Source organism: Lolium perenne, chromosome 6 (genome assembly GCF_019359855.2).
Source record: "Lolium perenne isolate Kyuss_39 chromosome 6, Kyuss_2.0, whole genome shotgun sequence".
NCBI lineage: Eukaryota > Viridiplantae > Streptophyta > Magnoliopsida > Poales > Poaceae > Lolium > Lolium perenne.
Window position 1 is genome coordinate 69,784,289 of NC_067249.2, and position 17,018 is coordinate 69,801,306.

Genomic DNA, 17,018 nt, shown 5'->3' on the forward strand with positions numbered 1-17,018 from the left:
CATCATCATATCACCTCTGATCATGTTCCATATGATGTCTTGTGAGTAGTTCGTTTAGTTCTTGAGGACATGGGTGAAGTCTAAATGTTAGTAGTGAACTATGGTTGAGTAATATTCAATGGTATGATATTTAAGTTGTGGTGTTATTCTTCTAGTGGTGTCATGTGAACGTCGACTACATGACACTTCACCATTTATGGGCTTAGGGGAATGCATCTTGTATTCGTTTGCCAATTGCGGGGTTGCCGGAGTGACAGAAACCTAAACCCCCGTTGGTATATCGATGCAGGAGGGATCGCAGGATCTCAGAGTTTAAGGCTGTGGTTAGATTTATCTTAATTACTTTCTTGTAGTTGCGGATGCTTGCAAGGGGTATAATCACAAGTATGTATTAGTCCTAGGAAGGGTGGTACATTAGCATAGGTTCACCCACACAACACTTATCATAACAATGAAGATTATTTAGCCGTATGTAGCGAAAGCACTAGACTAAAATCCCGTGTGTCCTCGAGAACGTTTGGTCATTATAAGTAAACAAACCGGCTTGTCCTTTGTGCTAAAAAGGATTGGGCCACTCGATGCAATTGTTACTCTCGCACTTTACTTACTCGTACTTTATTCAACTGTTACATCAAAACCCCCTGAATACTTGTCTGTGAGCATTTACAGGGAATCCTTCATCGAAACTGCTTGTCAACACCTTCTGCTCCTCGTTGGGATCGACATTCTTACTTATCGAAAATACTACGATACACCCCCTATACTTGTGGGTCATCAGTGCTTTTTATTTTTTGGGGCCGATCGCAGGGATCGGCCTTGCCACGTACGTCTACTGATTTAGATCTTGCTACTCTGTCAGGCCGGTGGATAAGACCAGCCTCACCCCGTTTTTTGAAGCTTCGATGCGCTCACAGCCGTCCAAACTGATTCCAGAGAGCGGCTCTTGGTCATCTGCATCCCAAATATTCATGGCAGCTAGTGAGATCTCGATTGAGTCATCTGCCTGAACGACCTCCACTTCATCTCCATCCCATTGTATGATGCATTGGTGCATTGTGGATGGGATGCAACAGTTAGCGTGAATCCAATCTCTTCCTAGCAGGACAGCGTAATTGCTTTTGCTGTCGACGATGAAGAACGAGGTAGGTATGGTTTTTCGGCCTACGGTCAGATCTACATTCAGAACACCTTTTGCTTCTGATGCTTGGCCGTTGAAATCGCTTAATGTGACGTTGGTCATGATCAGATCGTCATTGGAGTGTCCCAAACGTCGTAGCATGGAATACGGCATTATGTTGACTGCCGCTCCCGTGTCAACCAACATCTTGCTGACAGGCTGCCCATTGATATAACCTCTCAGGTATAGGGCTTTCAAATGTCTGTAGCTCCTCTCTCGTGGCTTCTCAAAGATCACTGGCCGTGGACCGCAATCAAATTGTGCCACCGATACTTCCTCGTCTTTTGGAGCACAAAACCCTAACGGGAGTATAAACACCATGTTTGTATCAGCCGATGCCTCTACATCGGCTTTTGTCTGTTTAGGGCGCCACACTTTCTTTGGCGGGCGCATCTCTGTCTCCAACGTTTGCTGAATTTTCACGGCTAGATCGGGCCGTGCCTTCCTCAACGTGTACAGGTACTGTGCTTCGGCTTCCTCCAGGTTTCGTAGCCGCTGCACCCTACGCTTCTGAGAGTGGCTGAGTCCATCAGGGCACCACCTTGGCCGGTGGTACCTATCCTCTTCTTTATCTGACTCCTCGAAGTCTTCATCTTGAGATGACTCAGCTCGTTTGTTCTGAGGTGGGAGAGGCCCGAGACGCTTGAACACAGAAACTTCATTTGTTCCCTTCCTCTGCTGTCTACATTCTGGGCAGTTCTCGATTGTAGGCAATCGGCTCAATCCTGAGTCCCAACAGTGTTTAAAGAAAGGACAGTTCCAATGCCTATCCATGTCTTCTTGCTCTCTTGACTTCCCTCTGGTGTGACGCTCGTACCCTTCATCGTCTCTATCATATCGATGATACCTCCTGTCATCTGCATCAGACCGACGATATCCCTCATAATCTACGACGTAGCGCCGACGTCGGTCATACTGCTGCTCATATTTGTTAAGGAGATGCGCGGAGAGTGGTCGTTGATACCGCACGCTTCTCACTTCTTCTTCTGTCAGGTACCGTCTGTTATCATGTTGGGGCCGGTCGCGTGGATCGGCCTCCTCTTTCTCCTTGCCACGGGAATGACTGCTTTCTGCTTTATCTTTGCCATGGCGGCTCCCAAGCCCTGCCATGTTGACGCCAAAAGAGAAACCTGGCTCGCACCTTAGGGAGTGACTGAGATCCACCATGTTGACGCCAGGAAACGGATGTGTGTCTACTTTCATGGCAAATTGTCCGAAGATTAATCGGCCTGACTCTATCGCCATTTGAATCTGTGCGCGCAACACTTTGCAGTCGTTGGTGGCGTGGGTGAACGTGTGATGCCATTTGCAGTATGGCCTACCGTTCATCTCTTGTGACGTAGGAATTTTGTGGCCTTCGGGTAACTTCAGCTGTTTCTCCTTCAGCAGCAAATCAAAAATCTGCTCAGTTTTGCTTAAATCAAAATCAAACCCTTTTGGAGGCCCTGGTTGTTTCACCCATTTGCAGGACACGGGAACTGCCGTCCGAGTCCATTCAGCCATGGCGACTTCCTGATCTTCCGCAGGGTCTTCATCCTCTTCAGCGTCGACCAGGCCTATCGTGCGCTTGAACTTGTCTTGGTACAATTCTGGGTGGCGCTGCTCATACAATGTCAGTTTCTGGACCATGTGCGCCAACGAATTGTACTCCACTTGGAACGTCAGATCCTTGAGTGGCGCTGCGAGGCCTGCCACGGCCAGCTCGACTGCTTCTTTCTCAGATAAATGAACCGAATAACATCGGTTCTTGACAGTTCTGAAACGTTGAATGTACTCAGACACCGTCTCTCCTCGCCTTTGCCGAACCTGCGTCAGATCGGCAATACCAGCTTCGGTAGCTTCTGAATGATATTTTATGTGAAACTGCTCTTCCAGCTGCTTCCATGTCCGAACTGAATCTGGGGGTAACGAGGTGTACCACCCAAAGGCTGGACCCGTGAGAGATTGGGCAAAGAACCTCACACGTAGCGGTTCTGATGCTGAAACCATGCCCAGCTGTGCCAAGTATCGGCTCACGTGCTCGATGGAGCTAGACCCTTCTGATCCACTGAATTTTGTGAAGTCAGGGAGCCGATATTTAGGCGGCAGTGGGATCAGGTCATACTCGTTGGGGTACGGCTTGGAATAGCCGATTGTTCTCTTCTTCGGCAGGATGCCGAACTGATCTCTCAAGATTGCGCTGATCTGATCCACAGTAGGAGCTATAGGGGTTGAGCTTTCATGACTCGTTGCAGTGGCATATTTAGTTAGCCACGCTTGTTTCTCAGCATCTGTTCCAGAACTCCCCGCTGCTCCAGCAATCCCTCCTGCCGTAACAATCGCTCCTGCTCCGGCAATTCCTCCTGCTGAAGTCTGGATCGCGTGCGTCCAGTTGTTGCAGTCCGGCACGTATGTGCACACGTATCCATGTGGGATCTCCTTGGGCGGCTCATACAAGAATTGGTAGTCGCCAGGATCACCTCCAACCTTGTAGACAATGTATGCCGGTGAACCTTGTTGCTGTGGAGCTGCCATCGCGAATGGCAGTGGTGGCCTAGTGTGGAATGGTATCTCTCCCTGCTGAATCCCTAAAGCAGGTCCTGACGGAGAATACTGATGTTTCATGATTTCTTGCACCACACGAAGCGCAACCCGCTCAAGAGTATTCACCAGGCTCTCAGAATGCCGATGTAGAGAATGAGCCACAGCATAGTTAATTTCCTGGCACAGGGCTCTGGTACGTTCCTCCGAAGGGAGAGACAGATCTAATCCCTCGAACGCGCCTTCGGGTGTGAATCCTTTGAACCTGATGCCGTGCGAACTGGTCTTCTCAAAAGAGCCGATGAGATCGGCTTCAAAGATGGCCTTCAGCTCATCGTATTTCTTCTTATGCTCTGCAGGTAGATCCTCGTACTTGATCAGTTCGTCCGACATCTTGGCTGCCGATGTTGACGTGGTTGTTGCAGAAAGTGTCCCACCGGGCGTGCCAGAATGTGTTGCCTGCCAAAACCCACCGGCGAGCAGTGGTTAAGCAACACGAAGAGCCGGGAGACTCCCAAGACTGCTAAGTGGGCCCTGGTGCCTCGCGTCGTCCCGCAAAGTCCCAGCACACGTCCTGGCGGTTGCAAAGGCGTGCCACCTGACCTATACCTGATCAGGAAGGTGTTGGATTGCTTCGATTAGTCTCCTGCATGGTAGACACGTAAACATTAAATACGAGCCCGATCGGCTCTCAGGTTGCCCTGTGGATCGGCTCAAAGAGCCGATCGCCCCATAGTCCGCGTTGGATTTACGATGACCTGGGGATCCTGCTTGATCAAAACAAAGCTAAACCGATCTACGACAGTTTAGGGTTTTCACCGCATAATCGGAACATCCTACGCGTAGTTGGGCCTAGCAGATATGGAAGGTGATGGAAACTATTCCTAAAAGAGGCCTAAAAACCAACGTAAAGTCAATTCCCGGAACATCCCTTGTAGAAACGGTAAAACAACACCTCATGCACTACCGGATCATCCAACCCCAGCATAAGGCCTAATCATGCAGATATTAAACTAATCCTTGAAGAACAAGGAACAACTATAACGGATCGGATCTGCTAAGTAACGAACAAGCAAGGTGCTGCCCTTACACCTAAATAGGTGTAAGGGCAGCTAGATATCGAGGGACGGCATTGCTAAGCAGATATGCATAAGAAAAGCATCAATGCAAGCCCCAAAACATCTACGATAAATAGTGTTACTCGCCATCAACAACGCTTGAGCACGAGTAACACAAGGTGACGAATAAACGTATACTGCCTAGATCGCAAGATGCGATCTAGGCAGCATGATGCTTACCCGGAAGAAACCCTCGAAATAAGGGGTGGCGATGCGCCTGGTTTGTGTTTGTTGTGAACGTGATTGTCCTCCTTTCTCAATAACCCTAGGTACATATTTATAGTCCAAGGGACTTTCTAAGTCGGAAGTACACTTAAACGTGTACGAGCTAAACTCTATCTTTTAATTCTAACGGACACGATCTAATAATTTATAGATACACGGGCAATCCAGCCCAAACTCTTCGTGCAAGGCCGCTTCAGAGACGCTCCACATGTACATCCTTCAAGCCCATCTCAATTACGGCCCATCTCCTGATTTGGCTAAAATCTGGTGATAACAACAAGCACCTCCGAACCACAACATCGCCACCAAGAACACGCAAGCCAATGAGCGAAGATGCATCTGAAAGATCGGTAAGCAAGGAGCAGAAACCATTGTCAACGCAAATGACGCATCGCCAAGCACCATCACCGACGAACAGAAACTCACGATGAAAGTGCATGGAGCCCCCATGTGTGGTTTTGGTAATTAATGACAATCCCTATGGACTAATGTTTGCATTGAGTTATATTTGTAGGAGTTGTCCATAGGCAATTCTTGAACCATATGTTGGCTTCAAGGTTGCAATAAGAAGAAATTGATGAAGGATATCAAGTTTCAAGTATGTCTTGAAGATGAAGATGAAGTGAGCCCTCAAGTTACTTCAAGACATCAACATGATGAAGAATGAAGAAATGATGTGCAAGTTCAAGATGAGCCATCTCGAAGAGATCCTTTGCTTGAGTCTTGCCATCCATATGGTGATCATGGATATGTGAAGATGCGCCGAAGAAGAAGCTCTCCCATGGTGGATTATGGGGGAGCAATCCACATGGTGGTCATGTTTATGTGAAGATGCGCCGAAGAAGAAGCTCTCCCATGGTGGTTTATGGGGGAGCAATCTACAAGACTTCGTCAAGCAAGCACAAGCAAGAAAGGCGTTCCATCTTGTTGAGGTCAAGATCATCGTCATCAAGCTCAAGTGGAATGCGCAAGTATAAGGTTTGCTCTTGATAGGGTTTCTTTCTCACCGGTCTCATAGTGTAGTTGGAGACCGGTTTATAGTTTAGTTGCCGTACTATCAAGAGGGCTCTCGAGTGAGTAACTCGATCGTATCGTTCGGAGAGAGCTCAAACCTTTGCATCCTTGCATCATCTTTCTTGGTTATTATTTGGATCTTATCCATGTGATGATTTAGAGCTTGTGCTTATTCTCATGACAAGCTCTAGTTCATCAAGAATGGTTTTTGCACGGGCAACTTGTTGCATTTTCAAGATTGGAGGTTTTACCGGTATGTCTTTTTTAGATAGGTCAAACCTTTCATCATTTTTTTCAATCCTCCCTTGTTGGACTATGATGGTTTCCTGCATGATCTTGTAGAGCTTGTTCCTAGCTTTAAAACAAGCCCAAGATCATCAAAATCGGAGTCCGGATGCTAAAGTTATGCCCGTTTCAGATTGATGTTTCTGCCAGTTTTCAGGGGGGCGGATATTCCGGCCCAAGTTTGGGGCGGATAATCCGGCCCCCCGGAAAAATCCGGTTTTTGGACAAATCCGGGCAAATATCCGGCCAAATGTCCGGGCCCCATCCTGAGAGCAGTTTTCTCATGTCCTTAGCCGTTTTTCGGGGCCCGGATATTTTGCAAATATCCGGCCCGGAAAATCCGGCCTGAGCTGACCCAAACGGTCATATTTCGATGGGAGGGGGTATTTAAGCCCCCCTTCTTCCTCCTTGGGCAGCTACCTCTTCCCCTTTGTGCTATCCACCATTGTTGACCTTGAGAGCTTCCCTTTCCCTCTACTCCTCCTATGCTTCTTGAATCTTTTTGAGGGAAAAGGAAGAGGAGATCTAGATCTACATTCCTACCAATCAAATCCCTCTCTTTGTGAGGAGAATCCACTAGATCTAGATCTTGGAGAAATTTGGTGTTCCTCCTCTTATTTGTTCTTCCTCTCTTATTCCCCCAATAGCTTTTGTAGCTTTGTTGGAATTTGAGAGAGAAGGACTTGAGCATCTTTGTGGTGTTCTTGCCATTGCATTTGGTGCATCGGTTTGAGTTCTCCACGGTGATTCGTGGAGGTGAAAGCAAGAAGGTTGTTACTCTTGGATTCTTGGAACCCTAGACGGATTCTAGGCCTTTGTGGCATCTTAGTGGTGTTCTTGGGGACTCCAATTAAGTTGTGGAGAATCTTCAAGGGCAAGGCCTTTGTGGCATCTTTGTGGTGTTCTTGGGGACTCCAATTAAGTTGTGGAGAATCTTCAAGGGCAAGGCCTTTGTGGCAATTTGTTGGGAGCCTCCAATTAAGTTGTGGAGATAGCCCCAAGCTTTGTGCGGGTTCGGTGACCTTCCTAAGGTCCCATAGTGGATCGAGGACATCCCTTTTGGTGGGAATTCTCGAGGAGAATACGGTGGCCCTCGTGCATTTGGAGTGACTTGTCCTCCACACCGCTCCAACGGAGAGTAGCACTCGCAAGAGTGTGAACTTCGGGCTACATCGTTGTCTCTGCGTCACTTCGGTTATTCCTATACCCAAGCTCTTTACTTATGCACTTTACTTTGTGATAGCCATCGTGCTTGAAGTTATATATATATCTGTTGTGGCCAGAAACCCACCGGCGAGCAGCGACAGGCAACACAGGAGAGCCGGGAACAACTTAGGGCTGCGGCTGGCCCTGGTCCCTCCGAGCGACGGCCCGCAAAGATTCCGGCACGCACGTCCGATGCTGGTGCAAGGGCGTGCCACCTGACCTATACCTGGTCAGGAAGGTGATGGAGATGCCTCGCTTAGTTTCCTGCATGGCATACACGTAAACATTAAATACGAGCCTCGATCGGCTCTCAGGTTGTCCTGTGAATCGGCTCAAAGACTCGATCCACCCATGATTCGCACGAGGTGTACGAATATATGGTGGTCCTGCTTGATCAAGATAAAACTAAAACGATCTACGACGATTTAGGGTTTTCACCGCATAATCGGAACATCCTACTCGTGATTGAGCCTCGCGGCCGCGCACGGTGATCGTAAGCCGATCCTAGACAAGGCCTAAAAACCAACACGAGGTTGATCCCCGGAACATCCTGTCTAGGGCTAGCAAACTACACCCTACGCGCCGCTGGATCCTTCAACCCTTTGTAAGGCCTAACTATGCAGATATTAAACTAATCCTTGAAGAACAAGGAGCAACCATAACGGATCGGATCTACTAAATAATGATCAAGCGGGGTGCCGCCCCTACACCTAAGATAGGTGTAAGGGCGGCTAGATGTCTAAGGGTCGCACGACGACAGCATATGATATGAAGAACAATGCTAACCCTAACACATCTAAGATAACTACGTTGCTCGCCATCAAAAAGGCTTCAGTACGAGCAACGCATGAACAACGAATAAACTTGTACCGCCTAGATCGCAAGATGCGATCTAGGCAGCATGATGCTTACCCGGAAGAAACCCTCGAGACAAGGGAGTTGGCGATGCGCCTAGATTGGTTTGTGGTGAACGTGATTGTTGTTTATTTCATGAACCCTAGATACATATTTATAGTCCGTAGACTTTCTATCGTGGGAATAATCCCAACCGTGCACGAGCCAAACTCTAACTAACCGACACGTAATCTACTATATTACAGATACACGGGCAAACTAGCCCAAACTTTGCATATAAGGCCGATTCACGTATATTCTTCCATGTATATTCTTCAAGCCCATCTTGATCGCGGCCCACCTCTGACTCGGTCAAATTCTGGTGATAACACATGCCCCCCCTGGTTTTGGAATTGATAATTCCAAAATCACCCTGCCTTTCTCTTCGTCGGGTCATGTCGTGGCAGAGCAGAACCGTCGCAGTATTCTTCATCATGATGCCTTGCCTTCTCAACTTCTCTGCAAAATTTGATAGCTTTAGCATCACTTCCTCGGAAACTGCAATGGCATTAAATCTCCACTAGGCTCCTCCTTATTTAACTGTGCCGATTGATTAGCCTTTTCATCCCCTTCCTCTGTTCTAGCTATCGGCACCGAAAAAACCCTCTTTCCCCGTAGCAATGTCTTCCTCTTCCTCCGTCTCCTCCGGCCTCTCCCTCCAGTCTTCCTCCTCGAGCGAGCCGGAGTGGAACTTTGATCATGTGCCAGACGGCCCACCCGAAGCACTCGTCGGGTCAGATGGCGACCTGCCTCTGACCGATGGGGAAGACGACCTCAAGTTCCTCATCGAAGGGGAGCTGATGAGCGAAAGCGAAGATGACCTCCATCCCTGGGCGAAACCCACCTCCTCCGACGGGGAGGAGGAAGAAGAAGAAGTAGAGGAAGAAGAGGAAAAGGAGGAGGATGATTCCTCCTCCTCCGCTGGGCATCCGCCGGCAAAGCGATTCCACGCTTGGGCGGACAGCGAGGACGATGATGATGACGAGGAAGAAGAGGAAGAGGAAGAGGATGATTCCTCCTCCTCCGCTGGGTATCCGCCGGCAAAGCGCATCCGCGCTTGGACGGACAGCGAGGATGATGATGATGACGAGGAAGAAGAGGCTCCAGCCGAGGGCTGGGGTAGCAGCGACGAGGAACTCTCCGGAAGCAGCACCGACGGCAGCGATGCCGACGACGAGGCCAACGAGGACTAGTAGAGTAGGACTAGTAGCCCCTGAGCAATTGGCTCTTCTTTTGTTTTCCCCTTCTTGAGCAATCGGCTCTTCTTTTGTAAAAATCCCTCTTATTATGAAGAAGAACTTCTCAGCTGATTCTGTCCTTTCACCAAATTTACCGATTGCTAAAATAAGTCAACAAATTACGAGCCGATGGCAGTGCACCGGTCCTTGCCATGAAAACACGAGCAGAACCAACTCTATTGTTTTTCCAAATGGTAATCTGTGGCCTGTCCGCAAGGGCAAAACCCAATTCCCCAAAACGCCATTTGAACAGATCCAACCCACGGCCATACGAACCTCAGATGTCAATTGCGCAGGTTCGCAACTGCAATGAATCCATGGGCAGCACCATCCAAAGCCCACGCTATGGTTCCCAGCCTGAAGGTGATCCTTAACTGCCCCTTACTGTCCAAACATAGCGCCTTGCTCTATCTTTTCGCAGCAACAGAGACGGTTCTGACTCTGTAAATGTTGGCGGCTTCCTTTTCAGCAGCTCTAGTAGTCTTCTACTGTAACAACTCACCGCTTTCGAAGAAGGTTATGATGCAGGGTCAGCCGACGACACTCCAATCGGCTTCTAAAAACAGAGCATCTACCAGGCCAGCTGCCCCCCGAGCCTCAATCAAGGCGAGAATATCGGTGAGGATGCACAGATCAGACAAAGGGCCTTGAACTCAGGCAACCACCGTGCAGAGGTCCTAGTCATTCCTACGAGCGCAGCTGAGAAGGTGGCCAACTTAGCCAGGCCGACGGTAGATGCACTAGAGCCGATCACCTTTCTTCCTTTGAAAGCCGATATTGTAGATGAAGTACCAACGACTTAATGAGCAAAGGGCTGCCTTGTATGCCAAACTGATGCTTCTGACAGTACTGCTGAACTGACGCAAAGGGTTGGAAGTCCTCGAAGAGAAGGTTCAGGCACCAAAATTGGCTCATTGTTCACCCCCTCGAGGAAGCAGAAGGCCTCACAGCTGAACCGAAAACTGACCTGGTCGAAATCCGTGTCTTGAACACGCAGCTGGTAGATCTTGTGTAATCGTACTAGAGTCGATGGCTGTGCATCGGCTTTGTTTCTTAGCTCTAAAGTCGATGTCCTTGCATCGGCTGTATACCAACCATGAAAATGTAAAAAAAAATTTACTGGCCGATTTTCTATCGGCCCCCCCTATTTCACTGCACATGTATCGCACATGTTCATCCGATTAGGTGCCCCCCGAGCCGAATCTGTCAGGTAACTGCAGATATCGGCTCTGTAGTTAGCCAAGGCACTGTATTTGCACGTCGGCTCCGGTAGGACCAATATTGACTCTCATCAGCCGACGTAAAACCGCTGCCTATTAGATCGATGTTGAACACAGGCGGAATGTGTGATGAGGATAATTTTGGCCGATTGCGGGAATCGGCCTCCACGTTGATCAAATCGCTCAATGAAGGTTTTGCAATGTTCCTCCATGGATCTTTGGGGCCGATCCCAAGGATCGGCCTCGCCACGTTTGCCCATCGGTTCGTTCTTGCTACACGGTCAGGCCGGTGGATAAGACCAGCCTAACCCCATCCTTCGTCACGTCGATGCGCTCGCAGTCGTCCAGATTGATGCCTGAGAGTGGCTCTTGGCCTGCTGTCTCCCAAGCGTTCATGCCAGCCGTTGAAATCTCAGCTGAGTCATCTGCATGGACGACCTCTACCTCATCTCCATCCCACTGTATTACGCATTGGTGCATCGTGGATGGGATGCAACAGTTGGCGTGGATCCAATCTCTCCCTAGCAGAACAGCATAGGTGCTCTTGCTATCGACAATGAAGAACATCGTAGGGATGGTTTTCCTTCCTACGGTCAGATCCACGTTCAGAACACCTTGTGCGTCAGACGCTTGGCCGTTGAAATCGCTCAATGTCACGTTGGTCTTGATCAGATCCGAGCTAGAGCGTCCCAACCGACGTAGCATGGAGTATGGCATAATGTTGACTGCCGCTCCGGTGTCCACCAGCATCTTGTTGACAGGCTGCCCATTGATATAACCTCGCAAGTACAGGGCCTTCAGATGTCTGTAGCTTCTTTCTCGTGGCTTCTCAAAGATAACCGGCCGTGGGCCGCAGTCAAGTTGTGCCACATGTGCCTCGTCTAATCCTGGAGCACTAAACTCCGTCGGGAGGATGAACACCATATTCGTGCCAGCCGATGTTTCATCATCGGCTTTCCTTTGCTTGGGGCGCCACTCCATTTTTTGTGGTCGACCCTCTTCACCCAGGGTTCGCTGAATTTTCGCGGCCAGATCAGGCCGCGCCTTCCTTAGCGTGTGCAGGTATAACCTTTCGGCTTCCTCCAAGCCGCGCAGTCGCTGAACCCTGCGCTTTTGGGAACGGCTGAGTCCATCAGGGCACCACCTTGGCCGGTGGTACCTGTCTTCTTCTTCTTCTCCATCATCGTCTTCCAAATCCTCGAGATCTTCCACCCGAGGGGACTCAGCGTGCTTGTTCCGAAGTGGGAGAGGCCCTAGACGTTTGAACACGGACACGTTAGCTGCATCCTTCCTCTTCCGTCTACATTCTGGGCAGTTGCCGATTGTAGGCAATCGGCTCATTCTTGAATCCCAGCAGTGTCTGAAAAAGGGGCAGTCCCAGTGCCTATCCTCGTCGTCTTGCTCCCTCGATTTTTCCTTGGCACGGCACTCGTACTCCTCCTCATCGCGATCATGCCGACGATGTCTCCTGGCGTCCCTAGCCAGACGGTCTCTATCATCATCGTCGCTGGATCGTCGGCATTGGCTATATTGACTCACGTACTTGTTGAGGAGGTGATCGGAGAGAGGTCGCTGATATCTTACATTCTTCACTTCTCCCTCTGTGATGTAGCGCTTGCCATCGTGACGGAGCCGATCGCGTGGAGCGGCCTCCTCTGTGTCCTTGCTACGAGAGCAGCTGCCCTCGTCTCCGTCCTTACCAGAGTGGTGTCCAGGTCCTACCATGTTGATGTTGAACGAGAATCCTGGCTGGCACCCTTCAGGGTAAGTGCACTCCACCATGTTAACGGCGGGGAAGGGGTGGGTGTCGACCTTCATGGCGTACTGGTTGAAAATTAGACGTCCTTGTTCTATCGCCATTTGGATCTGCTGACGCCACACCCTGCAGTCGTTGGTGGTATGGGAGAACGAGTTATGCCATTTGCAATATGGCTTTCCATTCAGCTCTTGTACCGTGGGGATTTTGAGGCCTTCGGGTAACTTCAACTGCTTCTCCTTGAGTAAGAGGTCGAAGATTTGCTCAGTTTTAGTCACATCAAAATCAAACCCTCTAGGCGGACCTGGTGGCTTAACCCATTTGCAGGACACAGGGGTTGCCCCCCGAGTCCATTCAGCCACTGCTACCTCTTGATCTCCTGCAGAGCCTTCGTCTTCATCTGCCTCAACCAGGACTACCGCACGCTTGAATTTGTCCTGGTACAAGTCCGGGTGGCGCTGTTCATATAACGACAGTTTCTGAACCATGTGCGCCAGTGAAGGGTAGTCTGCTTGGGAGGCCATATCCTTGATTGGTGATGCAAGGCCCACCACTGCCAACTCGACTGCCTCCTTTTCAGTCACACGAGCCGAATAACATCGGTTCCTAAGATTTCTAAAGCGCTGGACGTATTCTGCCACAGTTTCTCCACGCTTCTGACGTACTTGTGCTAGATCGGCAAGGCCAGACTCGGAAGCCTCTGAGTGATACTGCATGTGGAACTGTTCTTCCAACTGCTTCCAAGTCCGGATCGAGCCTGGTGGCAACGAAGTGTACCACCCGAAAGCCGATCCTGTGAGGGACTGTGCGAAGAACCTCACGCGTAGTGGATCCGATGCTGAGACCATTCCTAGCTGTGCCAAATATCGGCTCACATGCTCGATGGAGCTGGCACCATCTGATCCATTAAATTTGGAGAAGTCAGGGAGCCGATACTTGGGTGGTAGCGGGATCAACTCGTACTCGTTGGGGTACGGCTTGGAATAGCCGATCGTCCTCCTTTTCGGCACCATGCCGAACTGGTCTCTCAGGATGGTACTGATCTGATCCGCGGTGCTGGCCGCAGGAGTCGAACTCTGAAGATTCGCCGGAGTGGCGTACTTAGCCAGCCATGCTTGCTTTTCCAGCTCTGAGCCAACTGCAGGAGCTGAGCTCTGGAGGTTTGTCGGAGTGGCATACTTAGCTAGCCACGTCTGCTTCTCAAGATCTGTTCCCGAAGTTCCTCCTGTTGTTCCAGAAGTCCCTGCTGTTGCGGCCTGGTTTGTGAGCGCCCAGTTACCGCAGTCTGGCACGTATGTGCACGTGTACCCGTGAGGGATCTCCTTAGGCGCCTCGTGCAAGAACTGGTAGTCACTAGGGTCACCACCGATCTTGTAGACGATGTATGCCGGTGAATTCGGCACTTCTGGTGCTGCCAACGCGAATGGCAGCGGTGGACGGGACTGGAGTGGCATCTCTCCTTGGTATGTCCCGAGAGCTGGTCCTGACGGAGAGTACTGGTGCCTCATGATTTCCTGGATCACCCGAAGAGCGACACGCTCCAAAGTGTTCACCAGGTTCTCAGAGTGGCGGTGTAGCGAATGAGCTACCATGAAGTTAATCTCCTGACGCAGGGACCTGGTGCGTTCTTCGGACGGGGCGGACAGGTCCACTCCATCGAGCGCGCCTTCAGGTGAGAACCCTTTCCACCTGATGCCATGTGAGCGGGTTCTGTGAAAGGAGCCGATGAGGTCGGCTTCGAGGATCGCTTTGACCTCGTCATACTTCTTCTTGAGCTCCTCGGTCAGATCCTCGTACGTGACGGGGGTGCCGTCCGCCATCTCAGATGTAGATGGCGATGTGGTTGATGTCGAAGATTGTCCCACCGGGCGTGCCAGAATGTGTTGCGGCCAGAAACCCACCGGCGAGCAGCGACAGGCAACACAGGAGAGCCGGGAACAACTTAGGGCTGCGGCTGGCCCTGGTCCCTCTGAGCGACGGCCCGCAAAGATTCCGGCACGCACGTCCGATGCTGGTGCAAGGGCGTGCCACCTGACCTATACCTGGTCAGGAAGGTGATGGAGATGCCTCGCTTAGTTTCCTGCATGGCATACACGTAAACATTAAATACGAGCCTCGATCGGCTCTCAGGTTGTCCTGTGAATCGGCTCAAAGAGCCGATCCACCCATGATTTGCACGAGGTGTACGAATATATGGTGGTCCTGCTTGATCAAGATAAAGCTAAAACGATCTACGATGATTTAGGGTTTTCACCGCATAATCGGAACATCCTACTCGTGATTGAGCCTCGCGGCCGCGCACGGTGATCGTAAGCCGATCCTAGACAAGGCCTAAAAACCAACACGAGGTTGATCCCCGGAACATCCTGTCTAGGGCTAGCAAACTACACCCTACGCGCCGCTGGATCCTTCAACCCTTTGTAAGGCCTAACTATGCAGATATTAAACTAATCCTTGAAGAACAAGGAGCAACCATAACGGATCGGATCTACTAAATAATGATCAAGCGGGGTGCCGCCCCTACACCTAAGATAGGTGTAAGGGCGGCTAGATGTCTAAGGGTCGCACGACGACAGCATATGATATGAAGAACAATGCTAACCCTAACACATCTAAGATAACTACGTTGCTCGCCATCAAAAAGGCTTCAGTACGAGCAACACATGAACAACGAATAAACTTGTACTGCCTAGATCGCAAGATGCGATCTAGGCAGCATGATGCTTACCCGGAAGAAACCCTCGAGACAAGGGAGTTGGCGATGCGCCTAGATTGATTTGTGGTGAACGTGATTGTTGTTTATTTTATAAACCCTAGATACATATTTATAGTCCGTAGACTTTCTATCGTGGGAATAATCCCAACCGTGCACGAGCCAAACTCTAACTAACCGACACATAATCTACTATATTACAGATACACGGGCAAACTAGCCCAAACTTTGCATATAAGGCCGATTCACGTATATTCTTCCATGTATATTCTTCAAGCCCATCTTGATCGCGGCCCACCTTTGACTCGGTCAAATTCTGGTGATAACAATATCGTGCTATCACATAAGTTGCTTGTCTTGCTTAGCATAAGTTGTTGGTACACATAGGTGAACCATTGCTTAGAATAAGTTGTTGGTGCACATAGGTGAACCATAGTTTATAGGCTTTGGGCTTGACAAAGTAAACGCTAGTTTTATTCCGCATTTGTTAAGCCCATCTCGTAAAAGTTTTAAATCGCCTATTCACCCCCCCTCTAGGCGACATTCGTGTCCTTTCACACGAGCCATCCCAGCAGCCCCGTACAGTGCCTTCAAGAAGGGGACCGACGCCATGACGCCACCGCCGTCCACATGGGGGTCTGGGTTTTCACCCCAAGGAAGGGGGTGGGTGAAAAGGGACCTCAACGAAGCGCCGAAGGAGGAAACCGACGCCAAGGGCATCGACAATGTCATGGCCACAGCTAGCCAGCCCCTCCCCCCCGGTCCCAAGCACCCTACCACCATCCACCCGGCAAGACCGGAGATCCCGCCGAGGAATGAGAGCTTCACGTTTGGGGACGAAGATCTCTCGGATCTAACGCCGATGGTCGACAGAGAGGCCAAGACGCCACGTCATCCGCCCTCCGCAGCCCTGCCGCTCGCACGGCCAAGGACGCAAGCAAGCACTCTCGAACACTGCTCACCGCGAAGAAGACGGCGCTGCCACCGCCATCCGGAGCCGCCGCTCCGGTGTCCAGGACCCCCGCCGAGAGCACCACCAACAACACCTCCACCATCGCAGGCCACTACGCCAAGCCGCCATATCTCGAGAGCCACCCACCACCACGGATGGAGGGCGGCTGCCGGATTCGTCGGCCGGAGGAGAGGCGCAACGTGGGAGGCGAGCGCCGTCGGGCGTCGTCCTTAGCCCTGGCAAGCCAACACGGTGACCTTCCTCCATGTGGCCGTGCAGGGAGCTAGGGGCCGCAGCCAAGAGCTAGATCCACGATGGCCCCTTCACCGGCGCCGTGGCCTTTGGCCGGCAGCGCCTCTGGGTGCGACGAGGAGGGGGAGAGGGGAGGGAGGACGGGGCGGTGTTGGGCTAGGGTTTGTCCTCTCGGTCGCCTGGAGGGGTGACGCGATAGGAGCAGAGCCTGAAGAGGCATTTGAGGTGCGGGTAATTGCAAGTTATCTACAATTCCGAGAGCACACTGGTGCATCTCCCTCTCATACCATTCTCCCGTTCAAAAAAAAAACCATTCTGGAGCTGTCATTTTTTTGTTTTTGCAAAGAGCTTACTGAAGCAACCATTTTTGGATCCTGCAACTGATATGGTATACAGAATATGTTTAGTAGACTGGTCTTCAAGTATTTGCATACATTTTCATTTTACT